The sequence below is a fragment of the Meleagris gallopavo genome, chromosome 6 (genome assembly GCF_000146605.3).
Source record: "Meleagris gallopavo isolate NT-WF06-2002-E0010 breed Aviagen turkey brand Nicholas breeding stock chromosome 6, Turkey_5.1, whole genome shotgun sequence".
NCBI classification, from domain to species: domain Eukaryota; kingdom Metazoa; phylum Chordata; class Aves; order Galliformes; family Phasianidae; genus Meleagris; species Meleagris gallopavo.
The window spans coordinates 27,741,118-27,765,829 of NC_015016.2; the positions used below are offsets into that span (position 1 = coordinate 27,741,118).

Below are 24,712 nucleotides of genomic sequence, written 5' to 3' on the forward strand. Positions count from 1 at the left end.
GTATACATTAAAAAAAAAAGACATGGAGAGTTGAATATCTATGGAAGATCAAAAGGTCATAACTGCCAAAGTGAGACATTTTCAAAAAGTATAAAAAGAATTTAGACCTTTCAGGAGAAGAAAAACTGATGAACTGAAAAGAGAAACAGTGGGATATGTTTAAATAATAGGAAAGACTTAGCTGCTGGATCTACTGTCAAAGGAAATCTATGTAGAACAGAGAGGAAAAAAAAGGCATAAGAAGGCAAATTCATGCACTCCTTGATTAGGTAGGGAAATCCAGGGAAGACAGTGGAGGGCTAGGATGGGTTGGTCCTACTATGGCCGTTCTGCTGGCTGGCTCTGTGGCTGCCTGTAGGCTCGCAGAGTGTCATAACCTAGCACAGCAGGAAATGTTTCGAAGCTGCTATCTGAGGAAAGGAAAATTTGGCTCCCTTCTCTTCCCATCCCTATCATGCTGAGCTTCATTTCCCCAGGTTTAGAGTGAGAGTAATGATGTTTGCTTAACTATATAAACAAAAGGTTGGAAATTGTATTTTCTGAGTGTCACCATTGCAGTGTGTGCTTGCCTGCATTTGGCTTTGGATTGTAGAAAACATTTTTTGTCTTAGCTTACAGGAGCATTTGAGGGTTTTATTATGCACCGTTAATTTCTTAATTCTTAATTTGAAACAGAGATTGAGTACATGCTTGTAAATCTCTTCTACATCCTGCCTTTGTACTCAGCATTGGTGAGGCCTCACCTTGAGTACTGTGTTCAGTTTTGGGCACCTCAGTACAGAAAGGACATTGAGGTGCTGGAGCAGGTCCAAAGAAGGGCAACAAGGCTTGTGAAGGGCTTGGAGAATATGCCCTACGAGGAGAGACTGAAGGAACTGGGGCTGTTCAGTCTGGGGAAAAGGAGGCTGAGGGGAGACCTTATTGCTCTCTTCCAATATCTGACAGGTGCTTACAGTGAGAGCGGGGTTGGTCTCTTCTCACTGGTGACAGGTGACAGGATGAGGGGAAATGGCCTAAAGTTGTTCCAGGGTAAGTTTAGGTTGGATATCAGGAAACACTTCTTTACAGAAAGGGTTGTTAAACACTGGTATAGGCTCCCCAGGGAGGTGGTTGACTCACCATCCCTGGACGTGTTTAAAAACTGTTTGGATGTGGTGCTCAGGGACATGATTTAGTGGAGGGTTGTTAGGGTAGTATGGTTAGGTCATGGTTAAACTCGATGATCTTTAAGGTCTTTTCCAACCTGAACTATACTACAATTCTATGATTCTTGGCTATGTTACCTGTTTTCCTTTGTCTGGCTATTTTTAAATTTTGATGTTTTTGCATCTGTATTTGTATGTTCAAGAAAGAGAGAAACAATAAGAAGCAAGAAGGTCATTTGCTTTTTAGAGTTAACTTTATTACATCATTTCTGTTTGTTGTATACCTCTTCCCATGACTGTATTAATCCATTTTAAACAGTTGATCTTATCAAACTAAAACAAATTAACATAAACAGTTGAACAACAGAATTCAACTGTGGGATTAATTTAATGTAAATTTTAGTTTTATTTGCAATGACTTTGTATTTTGTCACCCCTTGTGTAGCTGTAGGCTGTTGTATTTCAGTTTGGAAACTTATGCATATAAATGGCTGCTTAACATCTCAATCCCTTAGGTGAGGACTTTATTGTTTGCCATCTCAGTCTAGCTATTAACTGAGTAAGGTTATTAGTTCTTTTTTCAATAATAGATTTTCTCTCCATTTAATAATAAGAGCTTCTGGAAAAGTAATATACCAAAAAACGCTTCTTACAAAAATTTAATGTTTTAAATAAAATATGATGGAAATAGATTTTATAGTCTTAATGGCAGTACTCAAGGGAAAGCAGTATCTCAACCAGTTGTAATAATGAAACAGTTTTGTCAATATGAAATTTGAACCTAGAGTAAGTATGGTTGATAGTTTTTATTTTAAGCAGTTATAACTATTAGTGTGTGTAAACCATATTAAAGTGTAGAAAGTATGAAGTATTGGTATATATAGAGTGTATATCAGCATATTTTGTTGTTCCTTGAGTAATAATTTTTGTCAGTGACAATCATGTTTTGTTGCAACATGTCCATAACTTCTCATTTTTATTGATGGGCATTGTGGGAGATATACTCCCACGAGGTCAATTTCTGGTTAAAAAGACAAAAGAAATATCTTTCAACATACCTACCGCACATTAGTCATTGAACTGTATAAAACTTTGTATAAGCCCACACTCTGCCAGTAATAAAGAATGAGGAAATTAAAGGGATTTAAAAAAAAATCCCAAACCTTAGTATAAGAAAACATTCATGTCTTAGTTTCATTCCTATAATCTCCCCTCTTCTTCCTTCTTTGCTGAAAATCACACTGCAAAAATTTTTTGTACTCTCCAGATGCTCTGTCCCCACATCAAACCAACTCTGAGGACTGTCTGTTGACTTGCTGGCTTTCACCACATTCAGCTCCTTTCTCCACTTGTTTGGCTTCAAGTAGAGTCCTGTTGCCTTGGTTTTCTACTTTCTGTCTTTCTATGCTGCATTTCTTCTACAGTAACAATAATAATATTGTAACATGTCAAGGATAAACCAGAACAAACTAATTAACAAGTCAGCATTAACAAATTGCCCCAGAGAAGCCCTGCAGTGTGCTTGAGTGTTGCAGTGGTGAGAGGGACACTGATGTTCCCCCAAAGCTCTTCCAAAGCTTCCTTTGTCTCAGTGTTGCTGGCCCAAACCTCCTGAGCCACTGACAAGGTGCTGCTTGTCCCTGCCATTGCACAGCTCACAGGCCCCTGATAGCAGTACTTACCCTGCGCTGCTGACACACGGAAACATTGCACAGGAGGTAACTTTTTGAAGGAAAGGCTTAAAATAATTTTACATCAAGCTCTATTCAATACAAAGGGAGAGTTTTATTTAGATTATCACAATCTCCCTGATTATGTCTATACTGGGATGTTATTTGGTCTACTGTATTCCTCAGCTTAACCTGGTATCCGTGGAAATAGTGGAGAAATCACACAATAGTCACTATTCCAAGAAGTACACACGTATAAAAACACATAAGTGGCTTTTTATACCTACAGCTATACATTTGTGGGATGTCTTAAAGGTTTAAAATAAAGCTGGACTGCTGTTATTTTTTCTACTCTGTGATATTTCCTATCTTTACATTAATTAAAAGCAAAATAATTGTAGCTTTGTGCACTTTAGATTCCCCCCATCACCTTTTTTTATATCCATATTATGCAGCCATCCATAACTCTGGGCAATAACTCAACCTAGTTAACCTTTTGTTTATTTTTATAACTTTACATTATGGGGACAACATCAAGGAAATTAAGTAATTTTGTTATTTCATTTGTATTATTGAATTTGTCTGAACTATAACTGAACCGGAATTCAAACTTCAGATATAGCGTGAGAAGGGAATTTTTATTTTGATCATAGGTTAATTTTATACCAAGACCACTGGACAGAGACAACTGTCGTATCAGAAGAGATCACGGTTGCAGCTGCCTGAAGGATGAGGGTTGAAGGAACCATTTGCACGGGAGGAAGGCAAAGGGAGCGAGGAACAGACCTTCTTGGAAGGATAAAATCTCTTGCACGTCTCTAATCCATGTGTCATCCTCATGTAGGACCCAAATGGCAAGTACAGAGCAGGACTGCAGTTCTTCTGGTTGCAACCTTTATAAGTGGGTTGTAGGAGCAGGGAATGTGCCTGAGGGTGCAGGCTAGAGGATTAGCTTTGATGCCAGCACCAGCTAGAATTCTGTGCTTAGGGCAAGCAGCCTGCTGTGGCAGTCCTGTTTGCCATCGTTAAATATTCACACAGTTCCTGAGAGCCGAGAATAACTGTTTCATTCTAGACGTGTTATCATACATTCCTGGGCTAATGGCCATTATGTTTGAAATGAAGTAACTCAGATCAGTGATGGCAAACCTTTTCAGCATCTGGTACCCAATTTGTCTTAAAAAGCACTATAGCTTGCTGCCACTAATGCCCACCCAAATCTGTCAGCCCAAAACTTGGCATTGGTTCAACCACTGCAATCTTTGCTTAGACAATGGAAAGGCTTTTGTAATTTGAGTTGACTGTTGAATGTGTGCTATACAATACTGCTTGCATGGCTGCCTTTGTCTTCCTAAAGGAATATCTTTCTTCCTAAATTGCTGTGCTAACACAGAGAGTCTAGTTCAAAAGAAATATTTGATGTCCACTGCATTTCTTTTCCCATCTGTAGAGGATAAGAAAGCTCTTTAACACCCAAAGTATTTCCCTAATTCTCTGCATCCAATGTTCAGTCCAAAATTGACATATTTTCTTTCAGAATAATGTACATCAGTATGTACAGGTGCTTGTGTGGAATATTTTCTATTCACAAAAGTTTCTCTCTAACCCCTAACCCTGAGACTATTTTATGCCCTTAAGGACAACAGTTTCCATTCATTCCAAAATTACTTTTAGTTGACAGTTACCCATAATGAAATTGAGGGCTGGCTTAAAAGTTTAAATTTGCAGACACTATTGCAAAAGACACTTCAATGGAAAGCATGTTACATTGCCTAGCAGTAGATATTTGTATCTGAGTTCCAATTATTTGTTTATGTGTTCTGAGGCCTTGTTTGTCCGTTTTGTTTTGTTTTGTTTTGACTGTAGACATACACCAAGCTTGATTCTGCCATTCAGTATTTTCTGGGGCTTTGTGACTTATCTATTTATGCATACTTGCTATTTTGTTTTCTTGTCCTCCAAATCTAAGTAGAATATTTACATTACTGTGCTCATTGCATTTTTCTCTGCTGAACCATTCACCTAAAAGCAGGATGTGAAAGCAGGGAGTGATGATTAAACGCAGTCCTTTTCCAACAGTGAAGAAAGGACAAGGTAACAGTAGTTCTGCCTGTTGAATGTGTGAATCCAAGGAGTTACACAGTGAGACATGCCTACAGCATATCTCGAAACTAGAATTTGAAGTTGTTTGGATCAGTACTGAACAACAGACCAACAGGGGCAATAGACAGAGACAAAACCAGAGCACAGCCTATTCATTTTAAGAAAAGTGGGAAGTGCCTGTCCAGGTATAAATCTCTAATTATGTTTATTCTGCATGATCTGGACAAGATATTTCCTCACCTCCTCTCCACCTTGTGCTGCTTTTGTCTCTTTTCAGCTTTCATCTTTAATTTCTCTTTAACATTTACTGTGAGAGAATGGTCAGGTATAAGACAGGACAAAGCTTAACCACAAGGCAATCAAGGAGCTCTTCAAGAGGCGTTACTGCTCTGAAATTTGTCATAAGAGCAACGTTACAAATGAATGTGAGACACCTCATTAGAAGAACATTATCTGGACCCTACTACTGCATGCTGTCACAGCATGCAGTATTCATGGAAACAATCAATCTAAAAAATGGGACTTCATGGTTACTGATAATGCTGATTAGCCTGTAATGTATTCTTTTCTGAACTACAATACAGATCTTGATATTAGCTCATTCTAGGGGTGGAGTTGGATGTATATTCATTGCTCAGTTGTAACCTTAGACAACCAAGTGAACAGAGCTTACTCCTGTGTTTTTTGCTTTTCCCATAGATACGCTGCAAAGAACTCGGAAATCAAATAGAGCTGATTTACTACTCAAAACACAACTTTTTTTTTAAAGCAAGAATTTACCAAAGTGGTAGGAAGGCCAGTATTTTAGAGATAGTTAATGCAATACAAACATTCCACACACAGTTGATTAAATGAAAAGCAACACTAAATAACACTCTATCTATAGTACATATTTCATTCATTGCGCAGACCTGGCCTGGGGCTTGTTTAAAAAAGCACCAGATGTTTCTCTGAGAAATGTATTTGTCTTTGTGTGATGACAGATGCTCTTTGAAATCACAAAGTATGTAATAGCAGAGTTTGCCATTTGAAATCAGGAAATTCAATTTGTTTTCTCAGAGGCACAACTGAAGGGCAAAACCCAGTAAGAATTGCTGTACAAACTAATGCTTTTTAACATTATGTACTTGCCTTGCTACTTTGAACCTCATTTCCAACACTGTTCCCAGACAGAAATGGGAAAATCAGCTTCCAAACACAAGAGATCTCTGCCAATGGGATTTTTTTTTTCTTTGTACTTTCCTAGCATGCTGTTTTTCTTAAACACAGCTTTACCTTTTATATTAGTCACATCACATGGACCTGTAGACTGACTTTTAAATAAGCTAGTCAAGACTCATGGGATGAAAATGTGTTCAGTACAAGCTCTTTGATTAAATGGAATTTATAAGTACCATGTAGTATAGTATATTCTTTCAGCAATTCTTATACTGCTGTGAATTAAAATGAAGCAAATTGACAAAAGACAAATTCATGCATACATTTGATAGTAGAATGGCTTAGTTTCATAGTTTGCAAAAAAAAAAAAAAAATTTGCTTTAAAAAATCACAAAGAGGAGTGTAGTATGCAAATTCATGGTGATGCGTTAGTAATCCAGGCAAAACAATGAGCAAGCAAAAACAGGAGATTTGACTGAAAATAAGATTTTTACCAAACCTGCATCAAAACTGAGGAAAAAAGCAGGCCTAAATTTAATTTCTTTCAGCTTCTGTTGTAGATCCAGAACTTTTGTCTGTTTCATTTAAAGTTTATTGAGGTTCAAAATCAGGAAGTTTTTTGAGTATTTTTAGTTAATTCGTATGACATAAAAAAATAATGTAAAACACAGTGGTTTGGGAAAAGCCAAAGGTACATTTTAAGAAGAGAAAGCAGTGGTTTAAACACTCTCTCATGATGTACATATCCTGTAACATGTCTGAATATGCAGGGTGTAATTCCTCTCACACTGAAAGAGACAGACTTGTTTCAGGCTATAGTGATTTAAAGCAAAATTACTTTGAAGTGTGTAAGTTTAAGAATGTTTTTGCTTTTCCTTTTTTAATTTTTTGGTGGTCTCAGTGCTAAGCATTTGTTTTGGAATAAGCTCTGAAAAACTGTAATGATTATGTGAAAACTTTCAAATTCCTTTAATTAAGAAATAAAGTAATATATACATGAAAACTTTTTAAAACTCCTATTGCTAAGAAATATCAATGTTTGTAAGAAAATTATTCAAACTCCTTTTACTAGGAAATAATGAACTTGTAAAATATTTGGCACTTGTGATAGAAATAGCACAGAAAAATGTTTCTTGAAGTATCTTAACATTTGTGCTTCAAGTATGGCATAATCAAAAATGTTTAAAAATATAATTATTAAATCACAGTCCAGTTCTTTTAATCTATGGTGATATAAAATATTCACAATTCTCTATTAATAAAACTTATTGTGGATTTTTCCATTGCTTTGAATGGACCCAGAATGTGCACCTAATCCTTTTCTCACTTGTATGACTGGGTGGGTCAGTAACAATAACTAAGAAAAGAAGGAAATTAAGGGCCAAGACTTGTTCACACAAGAATAGTGTGAGCAAACTAGGATGTACAGTACAGTACCCCTGGAAAAGGCAGCCCTGCCCTCTTGCTCCTCCACTTCTTCCTGCCCTGTGCCAACATTAGCAAGTGCATGGCTACATGCTAAAGTGGGTCCAGAAACTAATCTGAGTTGAAACTGAGTTGTCAAGAAAAGAGGCTTATTTGGTTTTGGCTAGCATAGTGACAGCATTAGGCTATTACTAGCAAGGAGGGAAAATGAGAATTCTTGCCCTTAGACACTGTTTTTAGGTGTCCCTGCCCCTTGATAGTGGGGAAAGTCTGGGGATCATAACTTTGGCATTCTACTTAGCATTTTGCCTCCCTTTTATTTTCTTCCAAATTCCTGCAACATGTGCTGAAGACAGACTAGAGCAGTTGGCTTTCAAATTGTCACAAGGAAGGAGAGGTCAGAAGCAGCTACTGGACTGTTTATTGGCCTTCTGGTTTACAGTATGCTAACTTCCCTGCCTTGAGAATGCCCTAGAGAAAAAAAAAAAAGTTACACTGCAATACTACAATGTAAGAAAACAGGTATTTCAGTTAAGTTGATTGGGCATATTTATGTAAATGCAAAATGAGTATTTGAGAAGTCAGAATTTGACTTAGAAATTCAGATTGCAGAGCTAGTATTGGGGAATTCCTGAATACAGCACTTGTCTAGATTTTTATAATGCATAAAAGTAGCAGTACAGTTATGTCTATTTACAGTAACTACTTGCTGATTACTGGAAAAAAACCCAACCCAACCATCTAGTTAGATTATTTAAGGAAGTAATTATTTTATTCTTAACCCTGCAGTAACAAGTATACGTGAGACCTCTCACTTTTGAACACTGTAGCCTTCACTTCTTCAAGACTATCATTAATTTATGAGCACTTCCTTCATTTTCAATTATTGATAATGCTTAAAAGGTATTTCACAGAAAGATATAAATCTAAAATAGAAAATATGTTATTTTCACCTGCTTTTTGATCACAACTTAGAGATACATCCTGATATTTCATACATTCTTACATGGCATATATGACTTTGATTGCAGTATTTCTCTTAGCAGCAACATGCTCCTGGGAGAGTCACTTAGAGTATAGAGGGACATGTAAGGATGTGGATAACTACCTGTGGGATTGGAGTCTTAGAAGTCACAATTTTACAATGTATTCTTTTTTCAGCATTTTTTTCCAATTTTATATACAAGAGTAGAGATCAAATTCCTATGTGCCAGACTTGCATTCAGTATTGTGTTCATCTTCATTGTCTAAGTCATTAAATACAAGCTTGAATTCCACAGATGAGGCAATTCAGCTGATGGTTTTTGTGGGGCCAGTGTACCTCTCATCCTTGATCATGTCATCTCTGCTTGTTCTGTCAGCCTCTGCACTGCATTTAGGTTCATCTCATTAAATGATCAGAAAATTATGCTGACAAAAAAAGTAATTTACTGCTGTATTAGTTTGCTGAAATAGTGCATCACATAGTCAGATCCAGTCACTCCTCCAAGGGCTGGCAGAGAGTGTGCAATGACCAACAGCCTGCTTGTCCAAGGACATGAAGAGTTAGAGAAGTCATTGGATGAATTTGAAGAGTGTGATGCCAATGGAAAGATATATAGACTCTTCCAGACATTAATTTTGATAAGTAACTGAGAAATTTCTACTTTAATTTTGGCATGAAAACTATGTGCCTCATGAAGAATATGAGAGTATAACTTCCTTGTGTCTGATTTCCAGCTCACCCAAGCAGCCAGAAGGCAGGCATGCAAATTCTACCAGCTGTCAGTGAGAATGGATTTAAGGTCTCCTCTGTGAAAATTTTCCTTGAAAACTCTTGCTACCGAAGTCAGCAGGTGTGGACATGGGTTCAGGTTATTACATTTTCTGAAGTTAATGGTCAGGAGCAGAGTTTTGAGTCCAGTGGCTGAGAAATGTGAAATGCAGCGTTTGTGTAGGCAGACGATTTTTGTGCTTCAAGATAGGCACATGCTTGCACTTTCTGCTGACCTACATTTTCACTGAAAATATATATTTTTTCATTTTATTTTGCTTTTGATTATCCATAACTACTTCAGAAATTCAGTTCATGTTGTCCTATCAATAAGACTATGTGGTCTAGAAAGAGACATCTTGGTTCGTAAACTCCCTTCTCTACCATATAACAGAATCTCTTTCAATAGTTTATCTTCATACACTTCTCCAAGACGTTTTCTATGAATTTAGTTTTATCCTTGAAGCTTCCATAATGTTTTGCATTTATTCTTTTGATTTTATTCTTATGATACTAAAGTTAATTTAATATTCTCATGCGGAACAGCACATAGGGGCCATCAGCATAGAACAAATACACATAGAATTGTTACCAAATGTTCTTAGTATATATTTTTCAATGGAAGAAAAACAAAACATATCCATAGTATGGCTTTTCAACATAGCCACTTAATTAGTTAACAAACATTAAATAATAAGATGCAAATGAATTTCTTCAACATCTTTGAATACTTCTATCTGCAAGACACAGAAGCTTTTCAGAGAGTGGGTGGTCTAAGAAATTGCCTTTTGTTCAACATATTTTCTTGAGACGTGAATAAGTCTGTGTTTTACTAAATGAATCAGTGCAGCAGTGATATATCGTCAGACAGTTCACAAGGCAAATCAGTGGGGATGAGGGGAGAAAGCATGAATGAACATCTTTTTGTAAAAGATCGACTATTAAAAGTAGGGGCTACTGGTAATGAGCTCCAGACATACTGCTGAAGGAGTGATAAGAACAGGAAATGCTTTCGGCAACACTATTCTGCAAAAATAGTCCTTTTAAAATGCAACATGGCTGGCCTGTCTTTAGCAGCATAGCTGTTGAAAGGATTACATTAAATGAATTGTACAGTAGATGACTCTTGACAGGCTGGCTCCTCCTTGTTTCAGATTCTATGTTATGGATCATATTTAGCTCTGGGACTGAAACAGCAGAGTCTTTCAATAGTTAACATGAAGAAGTTCAGCTAATCTTCTCTGTAGCTCCTGGTTATCTAGCATTAATGAAAAGATTAAGAATATCAGCTTATTTTCATTTGACGGGAAAAACTCTGAGTATTTCTTTTCAGCCATGAAAAGAGGGCCTGACACAATCTGGGAACGCGCTGGCATTCAAACAACTATTCTTCACAACCCAGACGGTTATATAAGATTCACTGGGTGCCATTGCCAATTTACTGAAAGCAATTTTTTGATATTACACATCATTTCAGTGATGTTGTAAAGACACTGAAAACTGGAATATTTACTACCACTTTTTCTAAAGACTTTATTAGTTTGGGAACGTCAGATTCTAAACAATGCAATTATTCATCATTAATTTTTTTTCCGCTCTTCCCTCACTATTTCAGGTCAAGCTGGTTGGGAAATTTCAGTGAGAGAGAGAGCAATCAGGCAACAAACAAAAGCAGAAGTTTGGTTGTCATGGATGTATTTTTAATGCATGTTCCAGGAGCCTTGCTTGTCTGAAGATGTGCAGGTGTGTAAGCATGACTGTAACTTATACAACACATAACCATGTAGGTTCACACAACACAATAACTATGTAGGTTCAAGGACTTTGCTATTGGCAGATGAGAAAAAATCAACTCTTTCAGTTAGCACTCTACAATTTAGACACAGAAAATTTATAGCAGATGTTCTTTGCAAAGATTTGCTTTGTTGGAGGAAGTATAACTTTTGAATACATATTTTTACAAAATGCCCGTCAGCACCTTCCCAAGGCATTTGTCAACTGCTTGGGTAAAAAAAGAGAAATATTTTTTTTTCCTCCTCCAGATATTGAAGTTGAAAGAAAGATATAATTAGATAATTACTTCATTGAATTATTGACTCTTTGCAAAAGAATCTGTTATTTAACTTCTTGTGCTTCTTTAAACAATCTTAGTTCTAGAGCCGAGCTACTAAAACGTTAAGTAGTTCTGAATGGAACGCTCAGTCAGAAGTGAGGTACAAACTTCTTTGACTACAACTGTAGGCAGAAATTGCTTTATGAAACAGTATTTTCATAAAGTTTCAACGTTATGTTGCAAATGTACAGTTATTAAATTGGATAATTTATTGTAAAAAAAATCTGAAAAATGGAAATATAATAGCTTACTGAAAAAAATTACATAAATCTTGCAGTGAATAGCATTATGGGACCATGGAAAAGATTTTGTTTGGAAGTTCCGAACATTTAAAAATATGAAGTATATGTTCTTATCTAACACAGTGGGATGCATGAGGGACAAAGAGCTGATATGGCTGAGGTAAGGTCATGTTTCACATGCCATTTGAAGCCTATGAGAAACAAAACATAAATTGAAGGGGTACATATTTTGTTTTGTTGGAATTCGGAAACCCATCTGACTTGAGGTTTTGTCGTCTGGTCCTAAGCAAAGCGTACATTCTTGCTTTTGTTAATGTGAAAAAAGGATGAAGCTTAGCATTTCCCATCCTATTTTTTTTTTATCTTTTCAGAATAGACTACTGCACCTAATCATAACTGTCTGGTACCAGTTTGGACTTTTTAGCATGTCTCTTCTTTTACTTAAGGCTAGATATATCTTATATACCCTTTATCAGGTTGTAAGCCCTGGGTTGAGGTGTCAGACACTCAGGGATATCTAAAATTATGCCAAATGACTATATTCAAGCACTCAATTCTTTCTGGTGTATTTGGTGACCTAGGACTAGAAGGAAGTTGTTAATCATAGCTCTGAAGACTTGGTCTTTGTAATGACAATCAGCATTTTGAACCATATTTTCTAAAGCCAAATGGTAGGAATTGAAAGACACTGAGGAGAGCTTAAGTTTTGAGTGGAACAGAACATAAACTAGAATTGCAGTTCAAAAAAAGACAAACGTTTTTTTCTCTAATCTGACTCTGTTAATAAAAAAGAAAAAAGGAAGTAATTTTCTTCCCTAAAATCAATAATCTATTATTCTGATGAAAATTGTATTCAGCTACCAGCCAGTTGCAATAATTGCGGAATCTGCTATGTAGTTTTCTACTAATTAGTGAATAATACTCCATAAAAGCAATTGCGTGTGAACTCTTTCCTTTAAAAACACAACCCTTGGGAGTTGACTTCCTTACTCTCCTTTGAAAATTCCATCCCTGGTATTTATTATTATATTAGTAAGCAGCTATTATTCAGAATTTGTTACTGGTTAATTACATTAATTGGAGAAGGCAGATACGGAGGAAGCCTCCTGACTGATTAATTACAGTAAATAGTATTCATGTATATTTAATGTTGGGGTACAGTGAATTCTGCAAGAAACTCCACTTAGTAGATACAGAGGGTTCAGAAATAGGTGTTTTCTTCTTCTGAAGACTCATACCCTGTTGAAAGAACTTCTCATTTTTCACATGGATGCACTTGCATTTTGTCTGAGGCCATTGACTGTCAAATCATAGAATCATAAAATAGTTTGGGTTGGGAAGGAACTTTGAATATCATCTTGTGTCACCTCCTCTGCCAAGGGCAGGGACAGCTTCCACAAAATCAAGTTGCCCAAAGTCACATCCATTATGGCCTTGAACACCTTCAGGGATGGGTCATCCACAGCTTCTCTGGGCAGTTTGTTCCAGTGCCTCTCCACCGTCTGAGTAAAGAATTTCTTCCTGATGTCTTATCTAAATCTGTCCTCTTTGAGTTTAAGATTGTTACCCCCCCTCCTATCACTACACTCCCTAATAAAGAATTCTTCCCCACCTTCCATGTAGGTTTTCTTTAAGTACTAGAAGGTCAGTATAAGGTCTCATGAGAGCCTTCTCTTCTCTAGTATGAACAACTCCAATTCTCTCAGTCTGTCTTAATTTAAGAGGCACTCTAGCCATCTGATAATCTCTGTGTCTCTGTTCTGGAAGTGCTCAAACAGCTCCGTATTTCTCTTGTGAAAAGAAAGATCTGTGGGCCCCGGATCAGGATGTAGCACTGCAGGTGGGTTCTCACATATGCAGAGTAGTGTGAATCCTGTCTCTCAACCTGCTGCTCATGCTTCTTTGGATGCAGTCTAGAATACCATTGGCTTTCTAGGCTATAAGTATATGTTGCCGGTCATATCCAATTTTTCACATACCAACACCTCCAAGTCCCTCTCCTCAAGGTTACTCTCAATCCTTCTATTGCTGAGCCTGTGTTCATGATGGAGAGTGCCTCAACCCATGTGTAGGACTTTGTGCTTGGCCTCAGTGAACACCCAAGTATTTGTTTGGGCCTGCTCTCAAGCCTGTCCTGGTCACTCTGGATGGCATCCCTTTCCTCCAATGTGATGACTACCCCACGGTCTTGCTGAGAGTACAGTCAATCTCACTGTCTATGTCACTGACAAAATGTTAAATAATATGCATCCCAATACAGACCTCACTGGTCTACCTGGACATCAAAATGTTAAAAAAAGCCCTAAATGATCAAGACAACGTGGCTTATAAACCCATCATGGCTCTGAGTTTGTCACAACTGAAAATGTCAGATTTATGCTCAGAATCTTGGTAGGTACAGCATGAAATAGCAGTGTGTATGACACAGACATTTATTGGAGTAATGACTTATCTCTCCCTAAACAAATACAAATGGTACAAGGAATACAAACTACAAGGAATTGGAGTACGGCAAATAAGTTCAGCCTGTTCAAAAGAACTTGAAATGACTTAAAAAACGATGCTGATTCGCAGACGACAAAACAAATGGATGCAAGTGCACATTACACAGTTTCTGGATATGCTTTAATGTTGTTTCTCCAAATGCCTGCTTAGATGTCTTTTGATTGTTTTAGGCAATTTCTCTTGGCATAAGACTGTGATCTAAGTGGAAGTGATAAAAGAAACATTGTCACAATGGAGCTAGTGGTTCTGAATCATACCTCCTACATAACCATTTCTGTCTTTTACTGGACCTGCTAATACTAAGGATGCTTTTGAGCGTCTCTTCTCTGTTACTGAGATATTTACTATGCCCTTGTGGTAAGCATTTTCATGGAACAAAGAGTCTGATTAAATGGTCTCTTTAAAGGACTGAACTGTGGTGACTGGAGGTAACGTGTAAATAAAGTAATTTCTATCTGCTGATTGAAGTATTCTTGCAACTCGTTTAAGTATTGCTATTCTATCTTTAAATATAGTTCATTGCATTGTAAGTTATTGTCTTCTTAGAAAGTAAGAGCAACAACAGTAAGCCAAATGAGAGGTTTCTGCAGCCTAGCATGATCTCTCCAGTTGTGATCAATAGCAAATGACATCACACGGATATAGGAAGGGGAAAAGCATGAGGTTTGAAGATCTGGTGGGCACTGTCTGTGCAGGACTGTATTACACAGAACTGAATTATATAGTCCATGTGGAAAGCTCTTTAATCCAGTTGGTGTTAAATCATATTATGTTTAGCAAGGTTGAAGAGTCAAGATACTGAACATGAAATCCCAGCTCTACATACTAAAAAAGTGTTTTTGAATTGGATTTCAATCATGAGGTTGAGCACATGTAAGGATTTTATTTATTTATTTATTGAAATTGCAACAGAAATATTAATATGATAGACTAAATTTGGGCCTTTAGATTTCCAGCTTTCTTTTCTAATACATGGATTATTTTGCTTCTCAATATACGATAATTGATCCAGCCATTATATTAAAATGGGAGCAGGAAATGAATGGTTGAATGGTCAGGCTTGGTGTAAATGTATTGAAGGTTCACCCTTCTGTGTTTTCTCTTTGTGATATATATCTTTTAAAACATCTGTCTTGTGCTAAAATCATTTAAAACGAAAACAGAGAACGCTTCCTCCCACAGCTACTTTATGCACTCTGAATGCAGTTGTTAAGAATAAAAAGTGTAATGTGAATTTGGACATGGATGGAGACATAAAGTGCATGAAGATTTTATTTCATTCACACTGGAAAATAGAACCTCAGCTGTAAAAGATGTCAGCATTGTTGAGCAAACATCTTAAAATATACTTATTCCGAAGAAGAATTAAATTTGCCCTACACAGAAGGAAATAATTCTTTGGAAAAATTAATTTTGATGTGAACACTCATAAACACTGTGGCTATGGAAAGCTGCAGGGAATGTGAACACCTTACCCTTGCCACTCTAGTGATTAAACTTCCTGCTCTAATACATCAAGTTCTATTTTTAAGTGGATTGCTTCTGATTTAAGGAAGAAGGCATATAAGTAGTATAAGTAGTATCTTTATTTTTATATAATAGGTACAGTAATAGGTACTGACATATGCTAGTGGAGTTATTTGAGACTGAAAGTGTCACCTGTTTTCTGTGATAATACAGACTGAAAGCTTGCATAAATTATAGCGTATACTGTGCACATGGATAAATCCTTTGATTTCTGTGAGCACTGATTAAAGCAGAAATTGATGCACTGTGTTTTAGAAATGCTTTAATCCCTCTCCATTTGATCCTGAATTATTCAGAGCATTGAAAGTAATGCTAAATATAGCTAAAATTAATTACTAGAATTAATGAGCTATTGGTTGATACATAGTACCTTAAATATGCAGGTGGTTCTCAATGAAACAAAAACAGGTTTTAGAAAACCAACTTTCAAGATTTCTCTCAGGCTGAGGCAGACTGATCAAATTCAGACCAAATCTGTTTTTCCTCCCACATCTGCTCTCAGTTTACATGCAAGTACATGAATTTAAAATCAGCACAATTACGTATGTGTAACTAAGAACAGAATTTGGCCCTTCAGCTGCCTCTGCACCTCTCCTTTCTCATAAAATTTTATTTTTCTTAGCAAATGATTTAAATATGTTCAGTTATGTTCTTGTCCAACATAGATATCTGCTCATTAGGCATCTGTGTTGTGGAATAAGCTGTGGATCAGCAGCTAAACATGAGAGTTTAAACAGATCCCTATAAATGTTAGTTTGTTTCAAGTCCAACAAAGATGTGGAGCTGTTCATCTTCATTAAATAGCTGGTGTATCCCTGAGATTTTGGTATTTAAATGGCATCATTTTCCATCCTACGCCTCATAATCTTCATATTGCACCTCTTCATTAAATATTACTTCCAGGCCATAATACTCTGCTTTCTGTTATTTAATTTTCTTTTTTTTTTCTTTTTTTCCCATACAACTCTTTCTTCAGAGCCAAAACTGGATTGCTCTTACAGGCAAAGTCTTGGTGAAACTCCCACTGAAATTGATGCAGACAATAATTGGTTCTGTGTTTTCATTCAGATGACTCCTTTTAGTGGCAGCTGGCACACATTTAGGAAAGCTATAGGCACCCTTGGTCTCTATGTTACTCCCACTGATTAAGTCTAAAAAAGAATCTCAGTGCTTATCCCTCTGCAAGTATTTTGCTGCTACTCTTTTTTGCTAAATCAATTTTTCTTATGAAAGTCTTTCTACAAATGTTATATCTGTTAGCACTGTATTCCCTGTTGGTTCAAATGTGATGACTGGGTTACTTTTCAGAGCACCTTAAGTACAATATAAACAGTGTTTACATTATACATTCATAAAAAAAAGAATAAATTTCCATGACATTTATGCAAACTTCTGGTCTAGATTGTGTAAATTGCACATTCTTTGTGCACGAAGAATGGGCCTTATTATACTAGTGAAAATAATCAGAACAGTTAAAAGGAAGAATTATTTATTCCACATCCATGTAAATCTATAAGACATCAAAATTAAAGATGATAGTGTTTGGATCTTTGGGATTAGGTGGAGAGAAAAATAAAACAGTATGGATGTGACAAAAAGAACAAGTTAACCTTAAATTCCCTGCTGGCATCCTTAGCTTACACATGTGTTTGGCAAACATGAGGTACTTGAAATATGAGACCTGGCAGTCTCATGGTGCCAGACATAGTTAGCATTAAAAATATTCTCCCAAATTATTAAAAGGTGCTCCAAAGCCGCTGCAAAAACAAAGAATTCCTAACTGAAACATACTCTTTGCACCAAGTATGTACGTGTTTCACTGTCCTTTAACACTAAAAAAAATTCAGATACATTCACTCACTGCGTACACATAATCCTCACAAAATGCAGCTATCAAACATCTCCAGGTTGCAAAATCACTGGCAATATGGCTTTAAAAAACTTTTATTTTTCCCCCTTAGACCACCATATAGGCAATTGCTTCAGATTCTTGTGGCCAGCTAGGGCTCTTTGTCTCTTGAATCTTCTGTGTTTTCTCTTGCCAGAATTTCTGCTTTTATTAATCATAAGGAAGTGAATGGGGTCATCATTCATTCAATTTCTGTAATCTTATCAGCTGCTAAACTTCATTGTTAAACAAGGTATACATCTTACCTTATTTAAGTACTGCAATTACTTTTACTTTATTTCAAGTTTAGTTGATGTCACTTCAGATAGAATAAGTGTATCCATCCAGAATATGGTTATTACATGAAATGCTGAAGGTCACTTAGAGGTAAACTTTCCTACTGTGCACGGGATTTATGCACATACACAGTACCATTTGTCTTCTGCAAGAATAGTATGGTTCAAGGGGAACTGCTGCTAGTTTTCCTGAAATACTCAGGAAAAACCAGAAGGCTGAAAAGCTATACTGATTTGAATGAAAATATGCTCTAAAAAGGGGAAGTGGGTAATTTGTGTCAAAACAGCCTTTTTTGTCAAAATCAATAAAAGGCTTCTTCGACACCCTAATGAAATCATTACTATACTCCATTAAAATATTTTTTTAACTAAGAAAACTCAACATATTTTAATACTGAATGTGGAAATATTTAAAATATTTGGAATTGTTACATGGCTCTTTAATACTCACTACCTTAATGTTATGGGTTTTTTCCTCCTATAGGGTTTTCCAGCACTTCGATTTTATATTTTCCTTCAGAAAGTTACAAAAGAGAAGTTTGCCAGTGAAATGGGCAAGCTTGTCCCCAGCCAGCCTTCCTAATGTGTAAATAGAGATAGGCATGTTAGCTGACTTCCAAGTCTTACCAGTAATGTTCTACCTGCACTGAAGGAGTTCTGCAACCAAAGCAGGTAAAACGCATGAGATCTCTCATACTCCTGTGCCATGAGACCTCTAGCACATTCCAGAAGAAGTTAGTAAGAATGGCCTCAAACTACTGAACACTTACATTAATCTAAACTAATGCTTATAAGATCTGCAAGAAGAGATACCATGAGTTTTTGATACATAGGCTGTTCATTGCAGAGCAGTGATACCTTTCTTTGGTGCTTTTGGTAACTGTAGTATACCTTCCTTAGGCTCAGTTAATTGGCTTTGACTGTGTTATGTTCTGATGATTTTAATTCACAGCTCTGCTCAGCTTGATCTTCTTCTTAAGAATGGCTGCAGCTCTGTGAAAGAGAAAGTGGCGACTGTGCTAAAGGCACTGATATCAGTATGGCTATGCTCTTATAGCTGAGTGAAAACATTTTGTTTTCATAAGTTAGATTATGAATGTCCCTTGGGGATACTGACTTCTCCAACTTCAGGAATACGTAGGTAAATGTTTACTAACTGAAGCTAAAACAGTAGAAATTTATAAGTTGCTTTTTTGTAGCAGGGCTGCAGTGCTGACTGGCCACAAAATTCTCAGGTTAGTGGACCACTGGTTGGATGATTCCTCTTCTTCCCTGTAGTATTTAATATAACCTGAAGTCATGTTATTTTGCTTGCCTGTACAAGTTGCTTTAACATTCCTACAATGATGTGATCACCAGTACCTAACGCTTAGGGTTGTGGTGATATGTCAAGGTTTGAGTTATATTCTTTCAAATTCTGAATAGAACAGTGTTCATTTCCACACATCAGCAGGAAGACTGCTCTCACCTTTGATTTCTAAGCACAGACAGGTTTTGAGACAGAGATCTGACATGGGGCTGACATTCATGAAAGAGAGGATAGATGTTTGACCATTCGTTATCGGTAACTGGCATTTTATAAGCACATATTTCATGTACAGACTTGAAGAACTTGACCTAGGTAAACCTGCCTCCTTTCATCCGAATATTTTGCTGTGTTTTAACAATTTTTTGTGCTGATAGATAGCAAGCTACAAGCTAGCACCTTTCTACTTACTGTTATTTTTTTCTGGGCATGTATTGTGGGATGTTTTTTAGCTGTGGCTAAAGGAAGGTTTTAGCTTATCACCAAAATAAATGCTGCTTGCTCTGAAAGTTCCTACCACCTATAACATTAAGTGAATAAACTGTGCATGCCTAATTACTAAAAAGCGCAGCTTAATATTAAACTATTAAATGAGATTGCAGTGGCAGTATAGCAGCTCAACTGTCTGATAGAAGCATTATAATCATGATCATCTGAGTTGATTGCCCCAGTGATGACATATGCTTGAAGCCATGCAGACCTGGAGTGTAGTGGAATTGCTAAGTCACAGCTTGAACCAGTGATTGAGCACCTGGTGGGAAGGCAGGGCCAACCCAGGGGAGCTAAGGTGCGTGCAATGCTTCTGAGTGTCTGGAAGGATTGGAGCCAGGTTCCACCCCTTTCCAGACCTCACTTAAGGGTTGGCAATGGAGGCAAAAATATCTTTCTGGAGATCTCTGTGTATCTGAGTCCTTCTGAAGGAAAGTGGTTTCTTTCCTTTATTTCTGTGATAACTGCTGTTACATTTGAGAGAATCCTTACTTGCTGCAGCCTGGGATCTTGCTGCTCTGCTGTTATTGTTGTGCTTTTTATTCTGTTACATGGAGTAAAGCGGGTTGAGGGTATTTTCATAAAACAGGGCTGTGTCTCTTTTCTGCTCAGATGCTCTCTGTCAGGTAGGTTGAGATGAAAAATATTGATGATTACTGCCATCAATAGCACCTTTAGCATCTAAATCTGGGCACTGGAAAACAACCAATTGCCCACGTTTTGCATTATAACGAGGGTCTACTGAACAGTAGTGTATGGTTTTTTTTAATACAAAAAAAAAAAAAAAAAAAACTGAAAATATCTGCCTGTGCTTCCAAGGCCTGTGTTACTTCGTTTGTCTTTAAATCTGTGAAATTAGTTCTAAGACTCAGCCAGTGTCCAGATGATTAAAACACTTTTCTTTCCAATATTTTTCAAAAGAACATGGTACAACGATTTATGGAAGTGCACCATTTGTCCTCTATTCTTAAAAGAAACTAAACATGCTCGAGGGAGCAATGAAATCTCTGTTACAGTAACAGCACTGGCTATAACCCAGCAAATTCTTCCCTGTTTGTCATTCTCCTTTCCCTATGCTAGTAACAAATACAGTAGAAACTACTTATCAGATGAGCATGCATTTCCTATCTCAGGAAACTTCTAAAAGTTATGGCTGCCATATATTGCTCAGCATGTTGATTGTGGTTGGCTGTATGTTAGGAGTGACCAGCTGCAATCTGCTTTTGATCACTCATTCTTCCTAGCTGCTTAATATTTTGAAGATCAGTTTGAGCCAGACATAGCAGGACTACCTATGCACAGGCTGTCAGAGATGGCCTGCGTGGAAAATAATAGTTAAGCATCAAACTTAGTGATACAAAGTTTTCAGAGTGCAGACAAATAAGTGAAGACTTCCATGTCTACATCTCTGTCAGAGTGATAGACTGGTGTCAAATTAAACACAGGTTAAGGGAGGAAATATGATATTTGTCACCTAGTGAATGCACGTCTCTCAAAAATTATCAGGATCTCTTCTGCATGTTACTGATTACAAAGAAAATGTAATCAGCTCTATAGGAAGACATACAAAATAGTATCTAGATTTCCTTTCACTGCATGTTACATTTGTAAATCTCTTTAAGATTGTTAAGCATCTGTTATGAGGGTATCTAAGATGTTGCTAGTTTAATTGGCAAGGAGCCAGAACATAATATGTGTAAAAGTAGTTGGTGGTCTCTTCAATTTAATATTTCTTAAACCTTCCTGCTTAGCTTTGAGTATTGTAGAGAGGTTAAGTCTTACCTAGGAACTGAATTTTGAGTGCAGGTCCACAACAAAGGAATCATGAAATACTCTACTGCTTCCTCTTAATTCAATGACAGACTCTCAGGCTCTGTGGAAATAGTTAGTTTTTAAGACCAGTCTGCCTTTAATTATGCCAATAAACTCTGTATGTCTATCGGTCTATTAGGGAAACCATTGCTGGCATTGCTTTTAACACAATGTTTTTAATTTGCTTAAAGGATAGGAAAATGGAGTTAAAACAATTGTCCTCAAAACAGGACTTAAAGGATGAAAAAATAAGTGCTGGGTTTGCCAGTGGCTAAGAATGGATTTTCAGCAGTCTGACACAAGATTTTCCTTATTTTCCTGCCAAAATAATTCAGTGAAATGTAGAAACATAAATGAAACACATGCTAAAAGTAACAGGTCATGGGCCACATCCTTGAATTCCTATTAGTACCCAATAACTACATAAAACTGGGAACTGTAGACATGGAGCCCTTATGAGCTTGCTACAATGTACAGGAAGTCACATACAGAGTTTGGGGCTTCTTAGAGGGGAAAAAGGAGCACAAAGGGCCCACTCTCAATGAAAGCATAATACCAGTCCCTACATAAGTCAGACACAGCAAAAACCGTGTTCTTTGTCCTTGTTTTTCTTAGCTGAGAATCCTCTGTTGACACACAGAGTTTTGGGAGTCTCATCTTCACATCTCTATTCTGGGAGAAGGATGGGAAACATTTGCCCAGCTGCCTGCCTTGCTTTCCTGCTGCAGGACTTTCAGGGCTAGTTCAGAATAGGTCTGTGCAGCCTATGTGTGGTGTTTGAAGGGATTTCAGTGGAGAAGAGAGAAGGGAGCACATCATCCCCAGGAGGTCATTTTGCTATTCACGATAGAGCTTACTGTTTCCAGCACGGTCTAAGCTTCTGCTACCCAACCTACATCCAACCTGGGTTTCATCCTGGAGAAAGTCTTTGTCTCACAGGTCTCTGATGTTCATAAACAACCGTTACCAGATAACTTTTATCAACTTACAGGGAAAGAAATTGAGTATCTGAGCACTCAAGGCCCAGCACAATTTAAGCTTACTGCTTGTTCTTCCTCTTCTTCAGTTATTTATCTTTTTTTTCATTATAGCTATTCCCTTTTCTTCTTATGTTTCTGATATATTAAAAATCTTGTGCTCCACTGTGATTTCAGGAATTTTTCTGTTTAAAACTTGGTTTATCATTCAGTAAATAATTCTCAAGAGTTTGATGTTTTGCCTTAGCATAGACTGAGTATGCAAATGATGTGGTGTGTTAACATTCAGAAAATACAATTTCTAGAGGGAACCTCTTGAATGTTGTGTCTCTTGGAAGCTTATTCTATTTGACACTAGTAAAAGGCAAAGGTCCCAGTTAAAATAAAAAAGACAGTTGTTTACATAAGCAGATCGTAGTTACTTTAATTATTGCTTTTGGCAGGATCCTAGAAGTTTAATCTTTCCTAAATCCCACAGCAATGTCTGCTGGCTAAATGATTTAGTTACAATGAAAAAATATCCAGCCACTGCCTAACCTAGCTGCAGTCTACACTAGAGCAGTGTTATCCGAGATAGTTTTACTTGGATGAAACGGGAAGATTGTTCTCATTTACTAATTCAGTTAGAAGCCCAAGGAACATGAGATACATATAAATCTAATTTCTTCAGCACACTAATTCAAATAGACTTTAGGTCTTTGACTTTTCAAGAACTTATTTATGTTTTCTCATGTTGGTCAGTTGTTGCAACATAATTTGCTCAGTTACCATTTTGGGGAGGCCAGTTTTGTATGAATAAAAAATAATACGTTCACAATAGGGGCAAAGTGGCAAAAATGATCTGTCAATTGGGAAGGAACTACTCCAGCATGCATTGAAGCATATTTTGCTATAATGGAATTTCTACATCATTAGCCTATTCTTGAAAATACAGTGCAAAATACCAGAAAACATGGATAGGCTGTCATTTCTGGGGCAACTTGTGAGTGCGGCTAAAGCTGGGCCATCACCTGAGGTCCAACCCCAATACCAATGGTCAAAAGGAAATTCCTTTGTGCCTCTGTGATATTTCTTTAAAACTATAACTTATTACTTTGAAAATCTATTTTAACTACAGAGTTAGCTGGAACATTTAATTTTTCTTGCACGACGAGTGACTTAACATCATCAATGAACGATACCTTTCTCTTGATCTTTTTCACCTTACCAACCTTTCTTTTTCTCTTAGCCTTTTCAGATTTATTGGCCACACCACCAAAGCATCCAACCATTCAATCGGCAACTGCCTGTGACTGAGCCGCATTCATTACAAGTGCTAGCACTAAGAGCAGCTGGTCTATATCCATCTAGTTTACACTGAGATCATATATCCTCATCAAATAAGAATTTTATTACTTTAATATTAAGAAGTAGACATCAGAAAAAAAAGCAAATATCTGCAAAATATTTTATAATAATTCTCTGTGGAGAGCCTTTACTCAAAGAATGACTTAACCCCCTCTTTCAGTGTTAAAGTGCTAAGAATCTTTCCATTTTTGGAAGCCCCTTTTAAACACAAGATGTAGAACTTATCACTTGTGATAACTGAAGATACTTCATAACATATGTATATATATATTTAATTTCAAAACTGGTGTACAGTATGGTAGATTTTGCAGAAGCAGGGATCTCAGCAATATCCAGTAGAAATTATGGTTTAGACTAAGCTATTAAGTGACTTAGAGCTACTGATTTTTTTGTTTGTTTGTTTTGTTTTAACTTTGATTGTTTATTTTACTCTTTCTATTATTTAGAATTGAGCAAAACAGCCCATAAATATCTTATTTTTTTTCCCCCAATACATGTTGTATTAGTGGATGCTCTTGAATCATTTTAGTGAGCCCCGGCATAAGAATTCTAAAAGACAGAAGAAACATATTTCACATACAATCCTATAACAAGAATTCATACTTTGTGTCAGAAATGATGTTGAAGATAGTGTTAACATCCTTTTTGGTACTGTAAGAGAAAAGGAGAATTTGTATGGAGGTTAAAGGGAATAAATAAAATGGACTAAGCTTTTTCTTTCACATTAAAAATTGAATCTAACTCTTTTCAAAATGCCTTTTGGGCTATTGGATAAAGATCTCCTGACAGCTGCAGATGTAGTCATAGCAGTATTAGAAAAATACAGTTTTTTCTTCCAAAGTTCAAGACCTGAGCACTGCCTAAAAAGGGAGACATGCCTTCAAGCATTGAACTTTTGATATTCTTCTGACTTTAATGCATACCAACACTTGGAGTTCAAAGAATGGATTTAGTTA

At 36.8% G+C, this 24,712-nt stretch overlaps 1 long non-coding RNA gene across 1 annotated transcript in view; it reads left to right on the forward strand.

The window, feature by feature from the left end:
• The first annotated feature begins 10,869 nt into the window (after positions 1-10,869).
• LOC116216748 overlaps positions 10,870-24,712 on the forward strand; it is a 32,122-nt gene continuing 18,279 nt past the window's right edge. Inside the window, exon 1 of the long non-coding RNA XR_004160126.1 lies at positions 10,870-10,997. This is a non-coding gene — a long non-coding RNA (uncharacterized LOC116216748). The remainder of the gene's footprint in view (positions 10,998-24,712) is intronic.